Source organism: Myotis yumanensis, unplaced genomic scaffold, assembly GCF_028538775.1.
Source record: "Myotis yumanensis isolate MYYU_CA2020_CCGP unplaced genomic scaffold, mMyoYum1.0.hap1 SCAF_6, whole genome shotgun sequence".
NCBI classification, from domain to species: Eukaryota; Metazoa; Chordata; class Mammalia; order Chiroptera; family Vespertilionidae; genus Myotis; species Myotis yumanensis.
In genome coordinates this window covers 55528913-55553003 of record NW_027223757.1, presented here as the reverse complement: position 1 = coordinate 55553003, position 24091 = coordinate 55528913, and the positions used below count along the sequence as shown (strand labels likewise).

The window sequence follows — 24091 nt, the reverse complement described above, 5'->3', positions numbered from 1 at the left end:
TGGATAATTCCTGCGTGCTTTGATATGATTTAAGGAACGGTAGGAAGCAAGGAGCCAGGTCAAGCCCGTCTCCCTTTTCCACTTGCTGTTGGAGAGTCAATGAGCCCAGTCCCAGTGCACCAACCTTCTTCATTACTGTGAGGGTAAACAAATAAGCCACCAGAACTTCACTCTCAAATGCACAATTTGATTTTGAGGAAAAGCAATATTTGTGTATCTGTGTATTAGAGTTTCAGGCTACAAGTTATGGCCACGAGGCTGTAGCTTCTCCCTGGTGCGCTGTGTCTCCTTGGTAGTGTAAAATGAAAAAAAAATAAAATAAAATGTATTCTAGTTGACATTTCAGAGTGGCTGGCAGCCCCGTCTTCCTGATTGAATGCCAAACATGAATTAAAATACATTCAATGTTTTGTCTGCCTGGTGCCACGCTTGGTGGGTGGAAGTCTGTGCAGTTCTGCTGGAGGGAAAATAGGATGAACAACAAGAGGGAAGGAAGCTCCAGGGAAATACCGGAGCATCAGAAGGGAGGGTGTGGGAGGAAGATCACAAGGAGGGGCCCTGTGTGTGCTCCTAAGTGCCTAGGCCATTCCCTGGTGGGCGCCTCCTTCCTGGAACAAAAGGGAACAGCTGGCAGAGGAAAGTAGCTTACATATGTTCCAGAATGATTGTGCTAGTTTGAAAAGAGCAACAGTATAAAGCCAAGACAAGGCAATGAAATCCAATATATGCAATGAGAAAGAAAAAGGTGACGACTCTCAGGTCACCTAGGAAAGTAGGGGGAGAGCTTCTACCATTCACAACTCAGGAGAGATTCACAATTAGAACATGGCCAACTACAGCCTGTGTGTCTCATATCTTAGAAGTTCAGCTTTCCAAACATTTACCTCCTATTTATTTTCTGAAACTGAATTGAGCAACTCTATTGTTGAACCGAGTTGTGCTGTTCCCTGTGTGTGTGATTTTGCCTTAGATTTGGATGCATGGTATTTTTTGAAGGAAATAACCAAATCAGAGAGGTAGCTGTGTTATATTGTATATTTTAACACCTGAAAACAATGTCATTTTTTTCTCTCGGCATTTTTTCCAGTTGGTCCTCGCCTCATTTTTGGACTCACTGAAACACTGCCAAGTCTTCCTCACAGACACATTAGCTACTGGGGACATGTTCTTCTCTGAGACAGGTCTGGAGTTTACTGCTTCCTGCTGGGCACCTTGGCATGGGTCCTAGTCAACTAGAAAATAAATGGAGCTGTCCCAGGTCTTGGGCCAACACAGCCCCTGCCTTCCAGATCCTGAAAGCAGCCAGCCGGCCAGTGCCAGAGTCCACAGTTCCTTATTTACTCTCTACTTCCTTTAACCTATCTCCTCTCCAACTTTACAGTGGGTTACCTAATGCCTCCAGGTATCTCCCCCCTCCCCCGTTCATTCTGTTTCCAAATCTTTATTACTCAGACACTTGGTAACACACTTGTTGAGTGTCATTGTTGTTTCTCTTTTTCCACAAGAAATTTCTTTGAGGAGCTAAGAGAGCAACCAAAGGACTTGTATGCATACATATGAGCATAACCAATGGACACAGACAGTAAGGGGGTAAGGGCATGTGCTAGGGGGAGGGGTCAACGGGGGAAAGGAGACATACGTAATACTTTAAACAATAAAGAATTTTAAAAAATTCTTAACTAGAAGGTGTCACCTTGTGCAGCTGGACGGGCATATTTCTTATGTTTCCTCATGTACCCCTCTTCCCCTCTCCCAAAGTTCCCCATTCCAGGTAGGGGTCCAGGATAAAGCAGGGTGCTCACCACTGAATGAACAAATCACAGAATTTTTCAAATGATGATTCCGATATATTTTTTACCTGCTGCAGTTCCTTGATTTATTTTCTTATTCTATCCACTGGTAATTTATTTACTCAGTTATTTCCTCTCAACTCTGTCTGCAACTTCTCTCTTCCTTCTGGGTCTTTGTTCTCAATCTATAAACATATTTAAGTCTCTGAAATGAGTAAGTGAATAAAAATTGAAAAAAAAACACCCCACAATAACTCCACAACCTTTCCCGTAACTCCTCAGCCTATTCACTTATTCAACACATGTCCCTGTGCCTACTAGGTGCCAGGTACCCTTGCTGGTGCTGGATGGAGACAGGACAGTTGCTGTTCTCATGGGGCTAGTGAGGGACTCAGATAATCAGTATGCAAACAACAAAGACTCCACTGCAGCTCTGTTGCTCAAGGCCAGGACAGTTAGTGCCTTTGTTAGAAGACCTTCCATCAGCCTTCCTGTAGGCCAGGGGTCCTCAAACTTTTTAAACAGGGGGCCAGTTCACTGTCCCTCAGACCGTTGGAGGGCTGGACTATAGTTTTAAAAAAAACTATGAACAAATTCCTATGCAAACTGCACATATCTTATTTTGAAGTAAAAAAACAAAACGGGAACAAATACAATATTTATATTTGCATGTGGCCTGTGGGCCGTAGTTTGAGGACCCCTGCTGTAGGCTGACATGGCCTTGGTGATAGAATGTGGGCTGGATCTAGTCCCTTGGGCTTTCACAGACTTGCACAAAAGTCCTCAGCAGTCCCACTACATTTCCCCTCCACAGCCTCCTCTTCGGAGTAGCCTCTAATTACAGCCGTACTCTTTAGCCAGCAGCAATCTGGCCTGGGTTCCTACCACATGACCTCCATGCAGAAGCCAATGGGTGTCAGTTCTTAATCATGACCTTGGCTCTTAGACACTACTGTCCATTTCTCATCAGGTTCTGCCTTCTCTTGTTCACATTCTATTTCTCTGTCTTCCTTGCAAGTTCATGTTCCAAGCGTCTGATATCAACCTCCTTCTCTTGTCTTTTCACTTCATGTTCTCATGGAGCCATTTTCCCCATTCCCACAGCTTCCACACATCTCCCCAGTAATAAATTCCAAGTTGTTTTCAAATTGCCATGCCCATATTCCCAAGACCTGGCTCACGCGCACACGACCCATGCAGTGGCACGGGACCCCTGCTTAGCAGGGCCCTCATTTGGGAGTTTATACTCTGTGGTTACCATATTCAAATTCTTTTTTTTTTTTTTTTAAAGGAAGTGACATTTTATAGTTGTTTTTTTTAAAATATATTTTATTGATTTTTTACAGAGAGGAAGGGAGAGAGATAGTTAGAAACATCGATGAGAGAGAAACATCGACCAGCTGCCTCCTGCACATCTCCCACTGGGGATATGCCCGCAACCCAGGTACATGCCCTTGACCGGAATCGAACCTGGGACCTTTCAGTCCGCAGGCCGACGCTCTATCCACTGAGCCAAACCGGTTTCGGCCATATTCAAATTCTTAAAAATGTTATTTTTTACTTTGAATTTGTGTTTTGTAAATCCATTAGTTTGCTAGTTCTGCCATAACAAAATACCATCGACTGAGTGGCTTGAGCAACATAAATTTATTTTCTCAGTTCTGGAGACTGGAAGTCCAAGATTAAGGTCCCAGCAGAGCTGTTTCCTCTGTGGGCTGTAAGAGAAGGACCTGTTCCAGGTCTCTCTCCTTGGCTTGCAGATGGCTGTCCTCTTGCTGCCCCTCCACATGGTTGTCCTCTGCCCATGAGTGCTCCTGTATCTGTGTCCTAATCTCCTCTTATAAGGATACCAGAGGCCTGGTGCACAAAAATTTGTGCACTCGGGGGCGTCCCTCAGCCTGGCCTGTGCCCTCTCACAGTCTGGGACCCCTCAGGGGATGACCACCTGCTGGCTTAGGCCCGCTCCCTGGGGGATTGGGCTTAAGATGGCAATCAGACATCCCTCTGGCAGCCCGGCAGCCCTCGGGGGATGTCCACTTGCCAGCGGGGAGCAGGCCTAAACGGCAGTTGGACATCCTTAGAGCTGCTGAGGAGGCAGGAGAGGCTCCCACCACCACCGCTGTACTGGCAGCCATCAGCCTGGCCTGTGGCTGAGCAGAGCTCCTCCTATGTGAGAGCACCCTGACCACCAGAGGGCAGCTCCTGCATTGAGCGTCTGCCCCCTGGTGGTCAGTGTGTCATATTGACCAGTCATTCCCAGTCCTCCTGCTGTTAGGGTCAGTTTGCATATTACCCTTTTACTATATAGGATAGAGGCCTGGTGCACCAGTGCGGGCCAGCTGGTTTGCCCTGAAGGGTGTCCTGGATCAGGGTGCGGGTCCCACTTGGGTGCCTGGCCAGCCTGGATGAGGGGATGATGGCTGTTTGCAGCTGGTCACACCCCCTTCAGGGTGGGGCCCCCACTGGGGTGCCTGGCCAGTCTGGGTGAGGGGCTGAGGGCTGTTTTCAGGCTGGCGGGAGACTGAAGCTCCCAACCTCTCCTTTTTTTCTTTCTTTTTTTTTTTATTCTGGGATTTATTTACCTTCTATGGCTGTCACTGGAGCTGAGAGCCAGCTTTAGCTCTGAGGCTCCGCTCCAGCTCTGAGACCTCGGCTGCTAAAAGCAGGTATCTGGGTTTGTTTGGCTTCTATAATTGAAACACTGTTGCAACTCTGACTCTGAGGCCCGGCTGGCTGAAAGCAGGTTTCTGGGGTTTGTTTAGCTTCTATAATTGCAACATTGTTTCTTAGAGTGCAGCTCAGAGGCCAGCAGCAGCAGGCAGGGAACCTTGGCTTCCTCCATCACTGGAGCAAGCAAGCCTCCTGTTTGCGTCAGCTGCCTGGCTGCCGGCTGCCATCTTGGTTGGTAGTTAATTTGCATATCGCCCTGATTAGCCAATGGGAAGCGTATTGGAGGTATGGTTAATTACCATGTTTGTCTATTATTAGATAGGATTGCTCAGATTGGATTAGGGCCCACCCATATGTCCTGATCTAATTTTAATAACCTCTTTAAAGGCTCTGTCTCCAAATACAGTCAGACTTCCAGGTACTAAGGATTAGGAGTTCAACACAGGAATTTTGGGAACAAAATTCAACCCATAATAGTAAGTGAAGTCTGGTGGGGCAATGGAGCGGCACTGAGGGCTTACAGTCTTGGCTCACTATGGTCCTGTTTTCTGCTGCTTCCTTGGGACATGGTCTCATTTGCCAGTACTCTGCCTCCTGGCCTGCTAGCTGCCCAACTATCCTCTCCTTCTGCCCTTAGAGAGAATCCTGGTGCAGATGCTGCAAAGGTTGGGATCCAGCCATCCTTGCTGGATGTGACACTTCACATTTGGAGGTGATTTGGCAGGGCCATGTATTGCACCTACTCCCAAGGATCCAGTGCATCCTGGCAGGTGTTGCAATCCATTGGGGGTTACCTATGGTTCATGGATTGCGCTGTGGCTGTGGCAAGGGAAAATCTCTTTCCCACCTCCTGGCCCTGGGTTAGTCAGCACCTTTGAGAATCTGACTATAATGATCAAACCTCTCCTGTGAAAAGTTGCCATTCATAACAACATCCATAATTGTATAAATTTTCAGAGGGTAATAGACTCCACAAAGCTCATTTATGGACCCTTTGTGGTTTGGTTCCACTTACCTTTCCAGCCTTATCTCAATACCACTCTCACCGTGCTGCGGCCTCCTGAATTATTATAGTTTTCTCTGAATGCATTGTTTTCTTTCATGCTTCCATGTCTTTTCTTTTGATTTTTACTCTGCCTACCATTTGCTTTTCTTCATTATCATTATAACAAACTACTTATCTCCTTCCAAATTAAAATTACATTCCATCTCCTCAGTGAATCCTTAGTGTTGTTTCCTACTTCCCCATCATCCAAGGTAAAACCAAGTGCTCTTTCAGGCCTCTATGCATCTCTTTTATAAGATGCATAACATTGGAGTGTGATTATTTCCTAACTTTTTAGTCCCTTCTACTAGATTGCAAGGAACTTTGCATGCAAGAACTATGTTTTTTTCCAAGTTTTATTGCGACACAGTGGACATATGTCACTGTAAAAGTTTGAGTTAGCATAATGGACTGACTTACACATGTTGTGAAATGATTACCACCATAAGTTTAGTTAGCATCCATCATCTCACATATCTACAATAAAAAGAAAAAAACAAAGCAAGAAAAAAATGTGTTTTTTTTTCTTGTAAAGAGAACTCAGGATTTACTCTCTCGATAACTTTCCTATATATCACACAGCAGTGTTAGCTATAGTCATCACATTGTACATTACATCCCTAGTACTTACTTATAACTGGCAGTTTGCACCTTTTCACCACCTTCCTCAAATTCCCCAAGAACTGTGTTTTAATCATTGGTATTTTCACAATGGCTGGTGCAGGGCTGCACTCGGTAAATTTAAATATTTGTTGAAAGCTCAAATGAATGCATGAATGACTGAATGATTGAAGGAGGTGCCACATGAGACTGTGGTGAAGAGCACCCCCTTTGGAGTCAAATGGTCCTGGGGTTAAGTCCTGGCTCTATCACTGATCTTGGGGGAATGACTCTTGGGGGAATGGTGATCTTGGGGGAATGACTCTTGGGGGAATGGTGATCTTGGAAGAATGACTCTTAAACCTCAGTTTTCCAATTTCAGAATGGGACAAATACAATTTATCTCAAAGTAAACCCGTTGTCAATTTCTATTGACAAAAATCTAGCTACATATACCAGGTAGCTCAGTCCTATCACTAAATATCTCTGAGCTTGGAAGCTATTTTGGAATGAAAAGATAAAATTAAGGGACAGTGAAGCTGTGTTCTTCTAGATTAACTTATTCACAAAAATACTTACTAAATGTCCACTGGGTGCATAGCATTAAGCTAAGACCTGTGGAGAAATTAAAGATGAAGCTGGCTCTGGAGAAATAGGAGGAGCCTATTTTAGAGTTACACTCTAAAATGACGAGTGCCATGGAGAGGTATCAGATTTTAGAGTAAGAGTTCATTTGTAGCTGGGGCAGTGAGGAAGGCTTCTTGGAAAAAGAGGCCTTTGAGATGGGCCTTGAAGGGAAGATGGGAAGATGTTGCTGGCACCGGGAAAGGAAGAAGGAAATGGATGCAGCGTGGGGAGGCAGATGCCCAGGGGAGAAATGGCGTGCTGCCATCCTACTGATGAGGTTGCTCCCACTGGGTGCTGCTGTGTCAGCCTCTGAAGCTGCTGGTTAGTGGCTTTTTCCATGTAGTACAATGTGCCCTGTCCTCTGCCTCAGGAGCCATTGGCACTCTGCCCAAGACAGGCCCTGATTCTGACAGCTCAGGCAGAGACTGGCCTTGCAGCAGCAGCAGTTCTGTAGCTCTGCTCTCTCTCTCCTGTTTAAAAATAAAATTCTCATCTCCTACCCCTCTTCCCATTTGGCAAACATCAGCTTATTCTCTATATCTGTGGGTCTGTTTTGTTTATTTTTTTGGTGTGTGTTTTTTTAAGATTCCACATATAAGTGAAATCAAATGCTATTTGTCCTTCTCTGATTTATTTCACTTAGCATAATACCCTCCAGGTCTATCCATGTTGTCACAATGGCAAGACATCATTCTGTTTACTCATGCTTTCATTCATTCTGTCACTCTGCTCTCTCTGACCAGCTTCACCATGCCCTGCTGACCTACCATCCAGGCTCTACTCCATGGTGATGGATCCCATTCAGATGAAGGGAATATGCAACTGGAGAATTAGGGAAGGACTAACGAGTCTCATCACAGATGGTCAAATGATTTCATCTAGAATCAAACTGCCTGTGAATGAGGCTGAGGTGTTTGCACACAGTTGTACAGATGGTTTGCAAACTTTCATTTTACATGTAATGATGACACAGATCTTTAAAAAAAAAATGTCAATGAATACAATGTCATCTCTAGGAATCCTTTTCTGGCCCCGGGAGACTGAGTGAATCTTACCATTGACCGCCGCCTGGGTGCTGCTTTTGCTGTATTTTCCCCACTGCAACCTGGTCTGGTTAAGCCAGGGTCTAGGGCCCAGTCTTGCTGAGCTTGAAGGCAAACTCCTCCATTTACTAACATGTGACCTCGCACAATTCTTTTAACCTCTCCAAACCATCGTTTCCTCGTCTGTGAAATGAAAATGGTGATAATACTGCCTGACACAGTGCCCATGAGTAGTGAAAGACATGTCCTATACAATAAAGAACAACTCAGGGGCGGAACACTTTCTCCCCAGGACCAGAGTGACTTGCACACTCCTCTTCAGTTGTTTAGTCAAAAGCCCTCCTCCCTGGGGAGCCACCTCAGGCAACCTGATTCAAAGCTGCTCACAGGCCATCCACATTCTCTACCCGCTGCCTGCATTATTTTTCCCTACAGCACTTGGGGCTGTTTCACACACTACATATTTTACTTATTCGTTATGTTTATTCCTGTCTCTCCCCTAGAATATATGCTCCAGGAGGCTGTATCCCGAGGGCCCAGATCCGTGTCTGGCATGGAATATGGACTCAGTAACTATTGACTGGAAGTGAGGAGTGAGCCATGTCTGCTAACTTGAATGTACTTCTGGCCCCCTCCTATCCGGGGCCCTGTTTGGGGGACATCTGACACCTGCATGTACCAGGAAGAGGAGGAGAAGGAAAACTGAGGTAGTAATTTAAGTACCACATGATGGAGGGCCCTGCCCTTAACTGAACTTGCACCCAATGCTAAGGATTTTTCATTGATCTTATTCATGCTGGCCCCGCCCTCTCGCTCACCTCAGTTACTCAAAGTTGGCCCAAGAGACCCACTGAGGAGCCAGGGTGGGTGGTAAAGAATATTCTCAGACTTCTGTTCCTTTCTAACCAGCAGGGTCCGGTTAGACTGAGAGTGGGGGCGGCTTTAGCAGGAGAGGGCTCTGCATAGCTCACCTCTCCTTGGCCTCGGCATCCTGGGCTGGGGAGGCGGCTCCTGCACCCTGCGCAGCCTCGGGTGGGTGGGGAGCGCGCGTCCCCGCCCGCCCGGTGCAGTGCACAGCGGAGCCGGCGGGATTCCCAGCCCCAGGCCGCCGACAGTCCGGGCTTCCGGAGGAGGAGGAGAAGGAGGAGGAGGAGTAAGCGTCCAGGCAGCGCTCACGCACCTCCGAGCAGTTGCGCCGGCGGCCCCGGCACACCCTGCACCATTCGGTAAGCCAGGAAGGGAGGGGGTGCCCTGGGACGCGCAACCTGGGGCTCAGAGTGGAGAGCTGGAGGTTCTGGCGAAGGCAGTCGGCTGGATGTGGTTTGGGGGTGGTTTTTAGTTTGGGATTTTGGGGGGAGGATGGGAGTGGGGAGCGGAGAACCGGGGTTTGAGGGTGGCCCAGGGGAAAGTGGGGCCTAAGTTTAAAACCTTCCCCACAGCCCCCTGCTGAGAATTTCCCGCCGGAGGGCTTAGGACACGAGGGGCTTGGGTGGGTTTTCTCCTCTGCTAAGAGCCGGGCCACACCTTCTCCGGAGGGTGAGCAAACTTTCTGCTCCCCGCCTGCCTGACACCGTCATGTCCTGCAACTGCGAGACCTTCTGGGCGCAGGGTTCTCGCGGGTTCCAGCGAAAGGCGCTGGGTGCTGGCCGGCGCGCGCCCCTGCAGTGGGCAGGGTTCTCAGAATGAACCCTGCTTGACAGTGAATTCATTTTGCTCGCACCGGAGAGCCTGCCCGCAGGCCATGTTACTGATTAGAGAGAAACATCAGGTTCATTTTCCTCCCTCTGCCACCCTTTCTGCGTAATTAATTACGGAACACAGAGTCGCCCAGTGAGAAACTTGTTTTGAGGCTTTGAGGTTTCCACAGCAAAGATAATACGAAAAATCCAACATTACCTGGGATTTAATCCGAAGGCAACAACACTCCACAGGGTTCTGAAAGCAAAGGGAGCTGTGGGCGAGTGTCTGTGCTACTCCGGGGGAGAGAAGGGAACTCCTATATGTACATGAGTTCTTACAAATCAAAGAAGTTTCCCAGCTGAATCCCCCAGTTCATAGTAGGGTCTGGAAACGAGGGCTGCGAGGCTATTGCTCCTTAGGTCCATCACATGGGGTGCATTACGGAGGATGAGTTCCAGAAAGCAAGAGGCCACCATGAGCCCCTGGGGTACCTGCGCACAACAGAGAGTTTTGTTCTGAGCAGCAAGGTCCTTCAGTGTTGATGGAAGATGAGGTGCTATTAACAGGTAACAGGAGAAAGAGTAGCTTCCGTCGATTTCTTTTCAAATTGGGAGGGCCAGCCCAAATCCCGCAGGTGGGCTGGATTGTTCGAGGCCCAAGTAGCAGACATTCTAGCGCATGAAAGCGTCGGCAGTAACCTTGGAGCAGCATGTGAGGTAAGAGCAGAGCTGGGAGACTTTTCAAAAGAGGGAAACATGAATCTTGGCAGCATTCCAAAGTCAGTCCTTAAAGAAGATAGCATGAGACCACCTAGGAAAGAATTTATGAAGACAGTTTATGCCAAACTAACTTCTTCCTCTTTTCCAGCAACCAGCTGGTCTGTAGCTAGGGACAGTCATGGCCATTGCTTTTCGCGTGTGGGTCCTGACTCATTGGGGTAATGACATCCGTGTAGTGAGTCACACCAGCATTTTTAAAAACATGAAATCATTAGAAGTGGAGAGAAAACATCAGAGAGCATTGCATGTGCCCAAAGCTACTAGTAAGTATTGTTTTATGAACCACGTCCTTGTGTGTTAATTCTTTTGTTATTACTATTTTTAACCAAAGGCCCCAGGGAAGGGAGGAAGTGAGGCCTCAGCCCCACAACCCCTCCCTATGTGTGTTTGTCCTGCTGCCCCTGCTTGGGTATGCATACTTATCCAGGCTGCCCCATTCATCTTCCCAGGCTAACCCCACTCTGCCCACAGTGGGGGTCACCATCTTTTATCTTGCAAATGGTATCATCAGCACATTCTGGAAAATGTAATCTTCTTCCTCCCCATTTCTCTAGGCCCCCAGATGTGGAGGTATTTTGCCAGTCAGAATTCATCTCATTCCTTTATTTTTAACCTGCTATTGTAAGGTAAGGGTGTGGTAGCAGCTTAGTTAGGTTCTTTCTAATACACAGTAGGTAGGTAGGTAGGTTGGTTCCCTGGTCCTCTTTGGTCCTCACAGCTGGGTGGCTGTTGTTATTTACATTTCACAGAGGTTCCCTAAGTAAGGGACCTATAAAGTCACTGACCCCCTCCCCCTCATGGGCAATCTCAAGTGTGTCCTGCTTTTGCAGAGGCATGTGACAGTCTTATACTGCCCCTAAGGATGAGGTGGGAGAAGAGTGGACATAAAGGAAGTCTGTGCTTCTCCCTGCACCTCTTAGCCACTACAAATCTAGGAGGGTACTCTAACGAGACTCAAAGAGACACTAATACTAGAATGTTGAGCTCACATTAGGGTTGAAGGTCTAGTTCCGCATTTAGGTTCCAAGAGTCAATGGGGGTTGAGGGGCTGGGTGAAAAGGGTGACGGGATTAAGAAGGAAAACAACAACAACACATTGACAACAATATAGTGATTGCTGAGGGAAAGGAGGGTAGGGGGAGGTGGAAGAGGGCAAAGGGGGGCTAACTGGCGGCGGAAAGAGACTTGACTTTGGGTGGTGAGTGCACCATGCAGTATGCAGGTGATGTGGTATAGAGTTGTATACTTGAAATCTGTATGGTTTTTTAAAAGATTTTATTGCTTTCAGAGAGGAAGGGAGAGGGAGAGAGAGATAGAAACGTTGATAATGAGAGAGAATCATTGATGGGCAGCCTCCTGCACACTCCCTACTGGGGATCGAGCCTGCAAACTGGGCATGTGCCCTGACCTGGAATCAAACTGTGACCTCCTGGTTCATAGGTCGATGCTCTACCCCTGAGCCACACTGACTAGGCGAAACCTATATGGTTTTATTGACCAGTGTCACCCCAATAGATGTAATTAAAAAATATTTTTAAGTAAAGGAAGAAGTGGCCCTGGTGAGTAGCACTTCATGTGAGAGAGAAACCCTGGGTGTTTCAATGGCCCACCAAGTTCTGAGTGAACTACACATAGTGTGAAGTAGCTGCTCCGGAGCAGACAGGGGTTACAGAGATAAGAACAGGCCTTTTAATAGACATTTATATGGAGCTTATTATGTGCCAGGCACAGTTATGAGTGTTTCACAGTTTTATCTCAATCCCGGTAACAATATCACAAGTACGGAATGATTGGCACCACTCCTATTTTTCAGATGAGAAGGCTAGGCACAGAGATTGAGTAATTTGCATAAGATTACATAACTAGTAAGTAGTAGAACTAGGATCAGAACATTACAACCTGAGCCCTTCACTGTGGGGAGCTGAGTGTAAAACATTCTTCGCCGACTCCGTCCACACCTTTGGGAACCCATGGACCACTGGGGCTAGCCCCCAGCACTTCACCACTGTCATCTACTCCCAACCTGTGGCATTTGGATCAAAGAAGCTCGGGCCCACTTTTCTCAGTGACCATTCTGGGTAGCCCCTTTGTAGAGAACAGGGACCAACCTCAGGGCATCCAGAGGAAGGTGTCCTGGATGACGAGGGTCTGGCTACCAGGCCACATGAGGAACAGGGAGCATTTAACTTTGCAGAAAGGAGCCTGGTCCGGTTACGAGGCCCAGTCCTCAGACACCCGAGGAAGAGGAAGTAGAAGCAGATCAAAGCCCACGCTGGGTGATCTTCTGTCAGGACTGGGGGAGGATTCCAAACCGCATTGGTTTTGTTGAATTTGATGTTTCTGAATGCCCCTTTCAATTCTCAAGTTCCTCAGTTTTAAGAGATATATGAGAAAAGTGAACTTCAAAAATAATTGGAAAATAACAGGCTATTCTAAACATTGGTGTTTATAAAAAATAGGGTACTAAATCAAAGTTCTGACTGAGAGACTTACTCAAGTTCAGTGAAATTTGAACAGAAAGTACCAGGCCACCAAGTAGAAATTTCAGTGTAAATATTTGAGAACTTTTTCATAACTCACAAACCATTGGTCATTTCAAGAATATGAGGATTGAGAGAGGACTTCTTCAAAGGGATCTTTTGTTCCTTCCTTTATCCCAAACCTAATGTGTGTGTGTGTGTGTGTGTGTTTGGACCGGGGGGGGGGGGGGGGGGGGACTATTATGGGACCACTAGTTGAGCTGTACATGTGTTTCCTGCATTGGAGCTCATGAGGTGGCCTGGGCTGAAGGATCACCTCCTTCCCCAGAGTTTGTGGGGATAAAGGATGCTGAGGATGTCCTGAGGACCATGTGGGGCCATGTGGGAGAGGGGGCTAGCCTCTGGCCACTCTAAATTCAGTCCAAGAGCGAGGGCACCTCAGCAGCTAGAGTTTCCAGAAATCTAGAAGCTATGGTAGGAGTGAGCAGTCAGTTGAAGGACAATGAATATCACTAAATCACCCATAAAGAGTGTGAAAACAGTTAATACGGTCTTGTCCGCTTGCTCTGATCTCAGAGGGGTGAGCAGCTTCAGCATTTGGGCATAAGGTGGAGATAGAGAACAGAGGTTAACTGTCCCCCAAGCCCTGCAGCGGACCAGTTGCAGCAGGACCTAGCTGGTGTTGGGCAGGATTTAGTGTTATAACGAGGTTGAAGTTTCTTTTATTTTCAGACTGCACATTTTAGTTCTTTGGGGACTTTGAAGTGGTTGCTTGAGCAGAAAAGTCATGGTACTTGCGCAAGTGTTCATCTGAGGGCAGGGCAGATGAATCCAAGTATGCATTTTAAGGGGCAGTGGAGGAGAAAAATGAAATTGTTGATTCAGTCCCACACATGTGCCAGCTCAGAGCATGGATTATACATGCTTCAACTGAAAGAGTAAAGAGTAGCCCGGCTGGTGTTTCTCAGTGGTTGAGCCTGGATTTAGGAACCAGGAGGTCAAGGTTCAATTCCCAGTCAGCGCACATGCCTGGGTTGCAGGCTTGGTCCCAGTGGGGGGCATGCAGGAGGCAGCTGATCAATGATTCTCTCTCATCATTGATGTTTTTATCTTTTGTCCCCTCTCCCTTCCTCTCTGAAATCAATAAAAAATATATTTAAAAAAAGAAATAGTAAAGAGTAGCAGTGTGTTTGCTTGATGTTACATGTACTTCAGACAGTGGAAGATTTAGAAGTAGGGGCATTTAGAGCGCAAGGGGTCAGGCTTCAGAAGACCGGCTCATCAGATAAAGGCATAATAAATGCTTGAAAGAAAATACCCCATAAAATTACCAGGGTTCTCAAGTGGACATCAGTCTGTTGTTAAAGATTGAAAACTTTCATATTCACGATTATCACATTCCCCAAAGTCATAGCTTATCTTCAGACATTCCGATAGCAAGCAATTGGGAGAGAAGCTGTGTTTTTTTTTTTGTAGTGAGTCCAGGCTTATGGGACATGTTCAAGGTTTTCTTATTTTGGAGACCAGCTTTTAGACATTGGTCATGTTATTTTTGGCTTATTTCAGGGTGCAAAGTGATTTTTTTCCCCTTGACTGAAGTATGAGAATTGCTTAGTCTTGTTGGACAGAGGGGAAAATGTGCACTTTTGCTTTTTCTCCCTTGCAAATGTAATTCTTCAGTCCATTATGTGGAAGTAAAAAAAAAAGCAGAAATTGAGAATGTATGAGATGCTAATGTTAGGGATGTTAGAATCTGGCTTTAATTGTTGCTTGTATTTGTTTCCCCAAGATCTATGCAATCTTCACCTAACTAGAGAACACAAGTAAATTTAATGACCCTTCAAGGGAAAATATAAGCTTCAAAAAATGATTCTCCTCCAAGCCGCCTTTGTATTCTTCGCGCATGGCCTTACGAACAGCAAAACGCCCGCTGAAGGCAAAGGCAGGGCAGGCTGAGGGGGCAGCTTCCTGTGGGTTGGCTCTGAAGTTGCCTGGTTGAAAAAGAAGAAAAATTAGGAGATGATGGATGTGGATTAGTGGTTGTCAACATAACCTCTTTCTACTAACCTTTGTGTAGATTTCCCCAGAAAATGTAATTCTATCTGGGGGCGGGGGGGGGGGGGGGGATAATTATAAGATGAAGATCTGGAAACAGTATCATGTAAACCTACATATTTTCCTCTCAGAGCCTCTTTAAATTTCCCACTAAATTACCCCAGCAGGGGAGGAGAGTGCACCTGTGCTTCTGGGAGTCCGAAGCAGAGGCCAAGGATCCCAGAAGCAAGTGGATGTTTATCTGGAATATTCATTTGATTTTTGCAGTTTGCTCTGTATCATAGCTGAACTGATTTAATAAAAAAAGAATCCTCCAAGTCTTCTGTTAAAATTGATGCTCCAGGAGAACATGCCAGATATACTCGAGGCTGTGGGGTTTATTTGGCATCCTGAGTCCTAAGCAAGCAGATGGGGGGACCTACTTTCTGCCCCTCACTTGGTAAGGCCCCCTCTGGCTCCCTCCTGGCTGGACCCCTTCACGCAAGCCAGGAGTCCCAGGGTGCCTGGAGCCCGACTGCTTTCACTGTGCCAAGTTCTGGTTTTCTTGTAATCGGGGCTTGTGGGTGGAGTAGGTGGAGAAGCTGTGAATCCCAGACCCAGGAGGATAAGATGATCATCAGAAAGTGTAGCTTTCTTGCTGCTCTGTCTCCAGCTCTTAAATAAATCACTACTTTGATTTAAACTTCCTTTTCTGGGTAATAGAGATAGAAATACCCAATTTCTCTCCTTTGAGCTCGGTTGTCAAAAGAATGATTCTGCTCTGGACTATAAAGAACAGTGTGTGCTGCTTGGAGACAGACACCTGAGCAATAACTAGGAATTAGGCTTATTTACCAACTCATCCTCTAAGCATTCAAGATCTCACTCACCTGAGTCTTATTGTTCCAGGTATTTCAAAAAACTACACTAACTAAAATGGAAAGGGTGGTTGTTTCCCCAGTATCATTAAAATGGTAATGCACCTGGCTGTGTAATATGTACATCCCTCTGAAGGTTCAGTGAGAGGCAAAGTCAGATCCTTAGGCAGTCTGATTTATATTCTCTCCTTATTAAAACGATCCCAGTAACCCGTGTGATGGGCTTTCAGAGAGGGGAGAGAGTCCCCGTGGGCTGAGATATTTGAACAGGACCCATGGGGCAAGTGGTGACTGAGCCCTACCCTCAAAGGTAGATAGGAATCTGGAGAGGAGGGGGATGCCAGTCCAGGCTGGCAGGTGGAATAGAGTGGACAAGGGCTCAGAGGACCATCTTTGAGGTCCCCTCCCAGGTTCCTATGCCATAATGAGCCCTCCCTTTCTTAACAAGCCCTTTGTACCTGTTGTCTGTTTGTGTCATCAGAATTTTGTGTTGCACCTTAACCTGTGTATGTGTGCTTCTGTGTGTGTGTGTGTGTGTGTGTGTGTGTGTGTGTGTGTGAAGCCTGAATTCTTTGGGGTTACAGGCCTTTACTTTTCAACTTCCATTAAATGTTTTATAGTTGAGCTCACAATGTTTAGAATATTTTTGTTGGGCTGAATTAACTTATACTAACCTCAGCATGCTTAAAACTAGTACTCTTTTTCCTTGAAGTACATGTATATGAAAATGTACCTGGTAATAAACACATTTATTGAAGATGGGATATACTGGGATATATTAATGGCATTTTGAAAATGGTTTTCTTCCAAAAAATATATTTGTTGTTTACTTATAGTAAGAGTGATGAGTAAAAGGGAAGTCATTTTTAATGGACTCTCTAGGATAGTTTATAGAATCATCTTATCAAAAAGAACACTGTTGCCCTAACCGGTTTGGCTCAGTGGATAGAGCATCGGCCTGCGGACTAAAAGGTCTCAGGTTTCATTCCGGTCAAGGGCATGTACTTTGGTTGTGGGCACATCCCCAGTGAGGGGTGTGCAGGAGGCAGCTGATCGATGTTTCTCTCTCATTGATGTTTCTGACTCTCTATCTCTCTCCCTTCCTCTCTGTAAAAAAATCAATAAAATATATATATTTTTAAAAAGAACATTGTTCTTTTAAAAATTAATTCTAGCAGTTATATTACTTTCCCAGGGCTGCCATAACAAAATACCAAAGACCGAGTGGCTTAAACAACAGAAATTTATTTTCTCGGAGGACCGTGGCTGCCTTCAGCACAAATACTCTCCCTGGTTTGGAGAAGGGTGGTTCCTTGCAGCCCCATCAGAGCACTGCTTTTCCATGGAGAGGAAGCACCACACGAGCTCTTGGGAAGAGCAAAGCTGGATCCTTAAAGGCTGGCCACGGAGGGAGCCTCCACCGGGAAGGGTGTCTGGATGTCCCAGCACCACTTTTTCTCACCTGTGGTGGTCCTTTGCTTTGAGGAGGTCTCAGTTACATTCCTTCTAAGTATATTGGTCAAAAAGTACTGGGTTTTTAAAAATTATTTCCTTATTTAAAACAATTTTTAGAACTTTTAGAATATGGACAATATAGCCCTAACCAGTTTGGCTCAGTGGATAGAGCATCGGCCTGCAGACACAAGGGTCCCAGTTCGATTCCGGCCAAGGGCATGTACCTTGGTTGCAGGCACATCCCCAGTGGGGAATGTGCAGGAGGCAGCTGATCGATGTTTCTCTCTCATCGATGTTTCTAACTCTCTATCCCTCTCCCTTCCTCTCTGTAAAAAATCAATAAAATATATTTTTAAAAAATATGGACAATATAAAGTTTACCATTTTTAAGTGTAACAGTCAGTGGCATTAAGTACATTCACTTTGTTGTCCAACCATCACTACTATCCATCTCCAGAACTTGTTCCTCACCCCAGACTGAAACTCTGAACCATCAAACACTAATGCCCCATTGTCTTCTCCCCCTCGCCCTTCACAACCACCACTCTACTCTCTGTCTTTATGTAATCTGAAGAGTCTAGGTACATCATTTCAGTGGAACTATGTAATATTTGCCCTTGTGGGTCTGGCTTATTGCATTAACATTATGTTTTGAAGTTTCATCCATGTTGTAGCATATGCCAGAGTTTCCTCTTTCTAAGGCTGAATAATATTCTGTTGCACGTACATACTACGTTTTGTTTATTCATTCATTTGCCAGTGTGCCTTTGGATTGCTTCCACCTTTTGGCTATTGTGAGTAATGCTGTTGTGGAGATTGTACAATAACTATTGGAGTCCCTCCTTTAATTTTTTCTCTTTAGGTGTATACCCAGAGTTGGAATTGAGGGATCATAAGATATTCCATGTTTAAATGTTTGAGTAACTGCTCTACGGTCTCTCATAGCAGCTGCGCCATTTTATATTCCCACCAGCAAAACATAAAGGTTTCGATTTCTTACATCCTTGCTGACACGTTTGTTTTCTGTTTTTTAGAATTTTATTTTAAATAACAACCATCCTAATGGGTGTGTTATCTCACTGTGAAGCACTGCTTTTTGATAGTTGGTCATTGACTTGACACTAGTGCTTTTAAACATCCTTTCACTGAAGATTCAGGAATAGAGCAAACATAAGTAAACAATATTTGGAGTCCAGAAAACCTAGCTATGTCAGTGTGGTCGACTTGAGATTCCATGCCTCAATATGCCAAGAATTTTTTTGAAGTCCAGACCAAGAAAAGCAAGATCCAGAAAAAGGCAGGAGTTAATTAACCTTGTGACATTTCTGTGGTGGGGACCCCAGCCCCACCGTGGGAATGGCCTCATTTTGTGGCTGCAACAGGACACCTGTGTTGGGATATGAGACAGCACAGCATCCTCGCACGCATGCAATGGGGTAGCTGAATAGAGCCCTGTTCTATTACATAACTCCTTTGCCCGAATTCCACATTCACCAGCTACTCTTCTGATCTTAAATTTTATTTCCTAGACTGTGTAAAATATGCTCTGATCCACTTGGGCATTTTATTCCTTATTGTAATTCAACAAATTGATGCTCTGGTTATAAATCGTTCTGCTGTGCTTTGTCAGTGTGACTCAGTTCGTGAGAGCTTCCTCACATAGGGCGCTGTGAAAACCCAGCTTCCTAAATCTGCAGGGCTGGGCTGAGGTGTGGCCACTGGGGGCAGTGTGCCTGCCACCCCCACACCTATCTCAGAGTCAGGGCTCATCAAGTCTCAGGAAACCCTTTCCCCACAGAGGTTTTACAGTGTGTTTTCTTCCCTGTGTGGGCAACTGAAGCCTCTGATGGAATGGGAGAACTCTGCCTCAGGTTCAGGGTTGGGAAAGAGAGTGAAAGAAGATAGCATTGTGGCTTCTCCACATTATAAGAAATTGATTCAATAAGTATTTATTGCTCGTGTGCTGTGAGCCAGGCCTTGTGTGGATTGCTGGAAGTACTGCAGTGAAGAACAGGGAGGCCCTGCCCTGATGGTGCTTATGGTAAAGAGTCAGGAGGACAGAGAAGGCCACTAGAGGATTGGTCTGTGCAGTCCTAGCAAAGCCTGTACTATGGGTGTATTGCAAAGATCTGTTACTGTCTGCAAACATCTCCAAAGGCTCAAGGGACAGTCATTGTGTTCCAGTCTCTCGTTGTTCATGCAATAATCATTGGCTGGACTGAGCCATAGTGGGACAGAGTGGGAAACACTAATTTTAAAAATTACTTTCTGGCCTATTGACTACTATATAGGTACGCAGGGCATTATTGGAGGAGGCGAGTTTAGGATTCTCAACCCCTTACTCGTTTTGTTGCACAGCTGGTGGAGGAAGGAGTCCCATTCATTAATTGTCTCTCCATTTCAGGTGTTGGATGAATATCTAGCTCCATGAAATATTAAGTCCTTTGTCTGGTTTTGGAAATTGTCCTTCTGTTAGCATTGATTCTGATTTTAAGACAGAGAAATTCTTCAGGCTTGAGAACACTTCGTGTTCTACATTTAGCTCCTAGAAACAAGTAAGTAGCTGCTGTGCAGTGAAGTGGGAATAGATAGGAACATGCACTCACAATTTCTTGGCCAGCTGTCAACCACCATGTTTTTGAGGTCTGCTGGGTAACCGAGTGCCTTCTCAGAAATACCAGGGAATGGCATGAAAAAGTTGATAGTGTAGAGCAAGCATGTCAAACTCGCGGCTTGCAGGCCGTAGGCCTCGTTTAAATGACATGCTTGGTGTGGAGAAATTTGGGAAGTATGTCCATTTGCAAGGGGAGAAGGAACCCAGTGTGTTAGCCAGAGTGTCAGACCTCAAAAGTAAGATGCATGCTCAAGTCAAAGATGGTTGTCAGGAGGAGGAGAAGACTCTAGGGTCCAGATGCCTGACCTCTTTAACTGGAGGAAGTAAAAATGCACACCCGTGAAAGGAGTTTCTGACTTAAAATGGATTCACAGAAAAGGGATCTACAAACTTGAGAATTGAAGTGACAAGAGCAAGTAGAAGGTGGTGGCTCACAGGGAATCTGTAAAAATAAGTGAGCTGGGGAAGAGGATCGCGTCAGCATTTTTAAAGCACGGCCCTGAGGAGATCGCAAAGGCTCTGACATTAGAGGCTCGGGCACGGTTCTTTGCTGGGATGCATTGCCTTATAGAAATGCTTTAGGGGTATCCAGCTGGCTCTGAGCTAACCATTTGCCCAACTCAGAACCTTCAAGCCTCTCATTTGATCTTTGTGTGACTCTACCCACTTAGGTAGAGGTAAGCTGGGTGTACCGTCAGTTCTGATTTGGGTGCCTGGTCACATCTCCATGCGATGAGGGAATTAAGCTCCCAAAGCTGTGACTCCTAAGTTCCAACCTTGGCCTTCTCAGCCACTAGAGTGTGGCCTGGCGGGATGTTACCTTTGGTTTCTCAGATGCCTTTGTGGGAGAGAGATTGGGTGATGGGTCAGGAGGGTGACATCTCTGTGTTGTGCTAGGGACTGTTGTTCTTAAGAATATGAGGAAGAAAGACATAAGAACAGGTAACTCATGAGACTTTTATGGCTCAGGCCAGAACAGAGGTTGGTGTCCTAGGTGGCATGCCTACTTTTGGAGTTTGTGAATGGAAGGCAAAGAAGATAGAATCGCACTGCAAATGAGAATTTTGTTCTGAAATTTGAATAGGTCATTAGGTCTTCTTCCTCTGCAGGCTGGTCACCATGGGTATTTGGATCTGTGGCATTGGCTGGGAGCTCCTGGGGTGCCTCTCTGGGTGCTCTTTCTGTCTGTGCTGGGGTGTGTGTGTCTGTGCTGGGGTGTGTGTGTGTGTGTGTGTGCACGCACACACTCATTTTTCAGGGGTTATAGGCATATTTTGGACTTTTCTTTAATGTGCTAGTCCTGTTCCTGAGTTGGCAATCACTGGGAAAACTCAGCTGCTGATGTTAAATCCTTAACATGGAAATAAAGGTTGTCTGATTCCAAGGCAACAGCCTGATTGGTGTGTGTACCATCATAACCCACCAAGATATTGATGAAGAGCCTTTATTCTCCCCATAGAAGGTTGCATGTCCCAGGACATCTCACTAAATTGCGGAGATGGAGAGCATTGCTTGACCTGTGTCTTTAAGAAGCTGAGTGCCCAGGAGTGCTGTGGGAACCTAGGTTGGAGGAGGAAAGACTGGATAGTCAGAAGAGGGATGAAAGTGTTGGGGCCAAGCATGGGAAAAGGGGTGATGTTAACATAGCCACGAAAGGTGTCTGGGGCCTGCTAATCATGTTCTTTCTTCCTGGATTTGAGATATATTTGTATCCCTCTCATCCCCAGAAATTGGCCTAAACTACCCCATGCACAGGTAGACTTCCTTTTCAGGTGTGGCTTTGAGGTGAGGTGGTAACTTTTCATTATTGTTGGCAAGGCTGCTTTTAGCGGCTCAGAAGAACAATTAATCTCTTATTGCTGCTCCGGGAAGCTTGGTTAGGATGTTTCCTCTTGAAGAAATTATTTTTAATGATGCTGATATCATGGATCCAACATTATGGAAATAAGGGAGAAGCAGAGGAGCAGAGGGCTCCTTCAAGTGCTGCGTTTCCTGTTTGCTGTGTTCAGGAGAGAGCAGCTGCCTGCCTCTCAGCACCCGCCCCGCACACACGAGTGAGCTGGTGCCAGGCGACCTTTCCCTCACCGCCTGCTGTGAGCCAGATGTTCCTGGTGAGAATATCAGTCTCTGGGGCTGCTACCCAGACATACTGGCAGCTTCTGAATGGTGACACAGTGAGTTTATGTTTCTGCAAAGCTCAGAATGGCAGCCTTGTTTTTGATAATGGATGCTATACAAAATCCGGCCTTGCTAAGCTTCCTGCTTGCTGTGGGTCACTGTGCCGTTGACCGCCCATGCTGATTACTCTGAGACGTGGATGAAAACAATACTGCCTCATGGACTTTTGCAAGGGTGCGAGGTGACTGCTTTAAAGGAGAGGCCAGAGGTCTGTCCTCCAAACCTTTGTCTCTGGGATTCAAGAACTGAGAGGGAAAAACAGTGGGAACATAATGCTCTTTGTAATACCTTAAGCAATAAAACAAAATTAAAAACAAACAAACAAAAAAACAGTGGAAACAAAACCCCCGCTTTTATGCGAAGGCTGCCGAACCGGTGGCTGGGGTTGTCTAGCATTTCATTCCCTGAAGAACCTCTGATACTGTTATTCGCCCAGAACCTTTGGCTCCGTTATTCACTCACTCTTGTCTCCAGGTATGTTTGTCAGCGCACAGATCAGCCTTTCCACTTTCAGGGTCTTTGCAGATGTGACTTTCATTATGTTTGGTCTCTCTGCATCCCTAAATGGTTCATTAGATAAGCAGGGGTGGTGTTAGGAGGAGAAAAAGGAGGATTTAAGAAACATTTTCTCTATGGTAGGTAAGTGGTTGATATTTCTTGGGTCTGTCTCTTTCACAGCTGTATTTTATGCTGGTCCTTGGTCAGTCCTGTGAGGGGAGTTGTCTATGTTTTTTTCTGACCCAAGAGAGTGACCACAGCTGGGGCCAGCAATGTGTGCAGATGTGGAGAACAGTATAGCCAGGGGGCCAGCAGCTGAGCTAGAACACGGAAAACACTATCCCGGCTTTATTTTCATTGTTTTATGCACTTTGCTGTTTTTCTATTAACAGTCTTGACAATAGATGAAGCCTGGTGCTTCCCTCTGCTCAACTTATTACATTGTCTGTCATACTGATTTCCAATAAAAATGATATGTTCAAGCCAGAATTCATCTTATTTCCCTTCTGTAAATAGAGAGATTATTACTATCTTTTTGATGGATGGAGCAGCATGAATTCCAGGATGTACATGTTTCTCATGATAACTTTCAAGCAACCTAAACAATGTCTTCTGAGTTATTTTTATTGTAATTTTATTCATTTGTCTAGAACACATAGATCAATTAACTACGTGGTGAATTTGGTAGAATTGGCTGACAGGGGAGTGGCTGATGTCTGAACAAGCCTAAGCTTTTCTGTCCCAAATAGGATTGTTTAGCTAATAATAATAATAATAGTAGTCCCGGCTACTATTTATTGATCTTACCTGGATCCAGGCGATATTTTATGCAATATCACATTTAAACTTTAACAGCAATCCCATGAAGTAGGTACTGATGCCATATATGTTTTCCTGATGGAAATACTGAAGTTCAGATCTTTCTTTTTTTCTTTTTCATTGCTCTAGAGGAGAGGTTGGCAAACTCTCTATAGAAGACCAGAAAGTAAATATTTTAGCCTTTGGGACACACTATCTCTGTGACAACTCCTCAGCTCTGTTATTGTAATACTACAGAAGCCTTAAAAAATGCAAAACCAAATGAAGGTGGCTGTGTTCCAAATAAAACTTTATTTCTGACACTGATATTTGGATTTCATGTACTTTTCTCATGTCACATAATATTACCATTCTTTTGACTTTTTTAACCATTAAAAATTTAAAAATCATTCTTTACTTGCAGTCAGTACAGGAGCCAGTGGTTGGCAAGATTTGCTGATCCCTGATGTAGATGATGAGCAGAGAAGGAAGAATGGGTTGGGCTGTGGTGGTAGGAAGGACACTCCTGCCAGAGGGAACAGCATATGTGCAGGTAGCAGACAGCATGAAGTATTTGAGGAAATGCAATCAATGCAAGTACAGTTTGATAGGGTATGTGGCATGATCAGAGGAGACATCAAGGCCTAAGTTATAACCTTATAGGATATTTTAATGATTTTGGACTTTATCCTTAGATCAATGAGAAGGCATTAAAAGAATTACGCAAAGGAATGACAAGGGCAGTTTTTCTGGGTGTGTTTTTTTTTAAAAAAAAAAAGATCATTGGTTGATGTGTGGAGAAAGGATTACAGTGGGTTACTAACAGTAGAAGCAAAAAAACCCAGCTGGGTGATCATGGTAGCTATTAGGGAATGTAGCCAGACCATATCCTGACAACAGCATCTTCGGGCAGCGAGGATGA

At 45.4% G+C, this 24091-nt stretch overlaps 1 protein-coding gene across 1 annotated transcript in view; it reads left to right on the top strand.

Annotated features, from left to right (window-relative positions):
• Positions 1–8910: 8910 nt before the first annotated feature.
• The window catches only part of MRAP2 (melanocortin 2 receptor accessory protein 2), a 35647-nt gene continuing 20466 nt past the window's right edge, over positions 8911–24091 (top strand). Inside the window, exon 1 of the mRNA XM_070418157.1 lies at positions 8911–9001. The gene's annotated coding sequence lies outside the window, so the exon portion shown is untranslated. The remainder of the gene's footprint in view (positions 9002–24091) is intronic.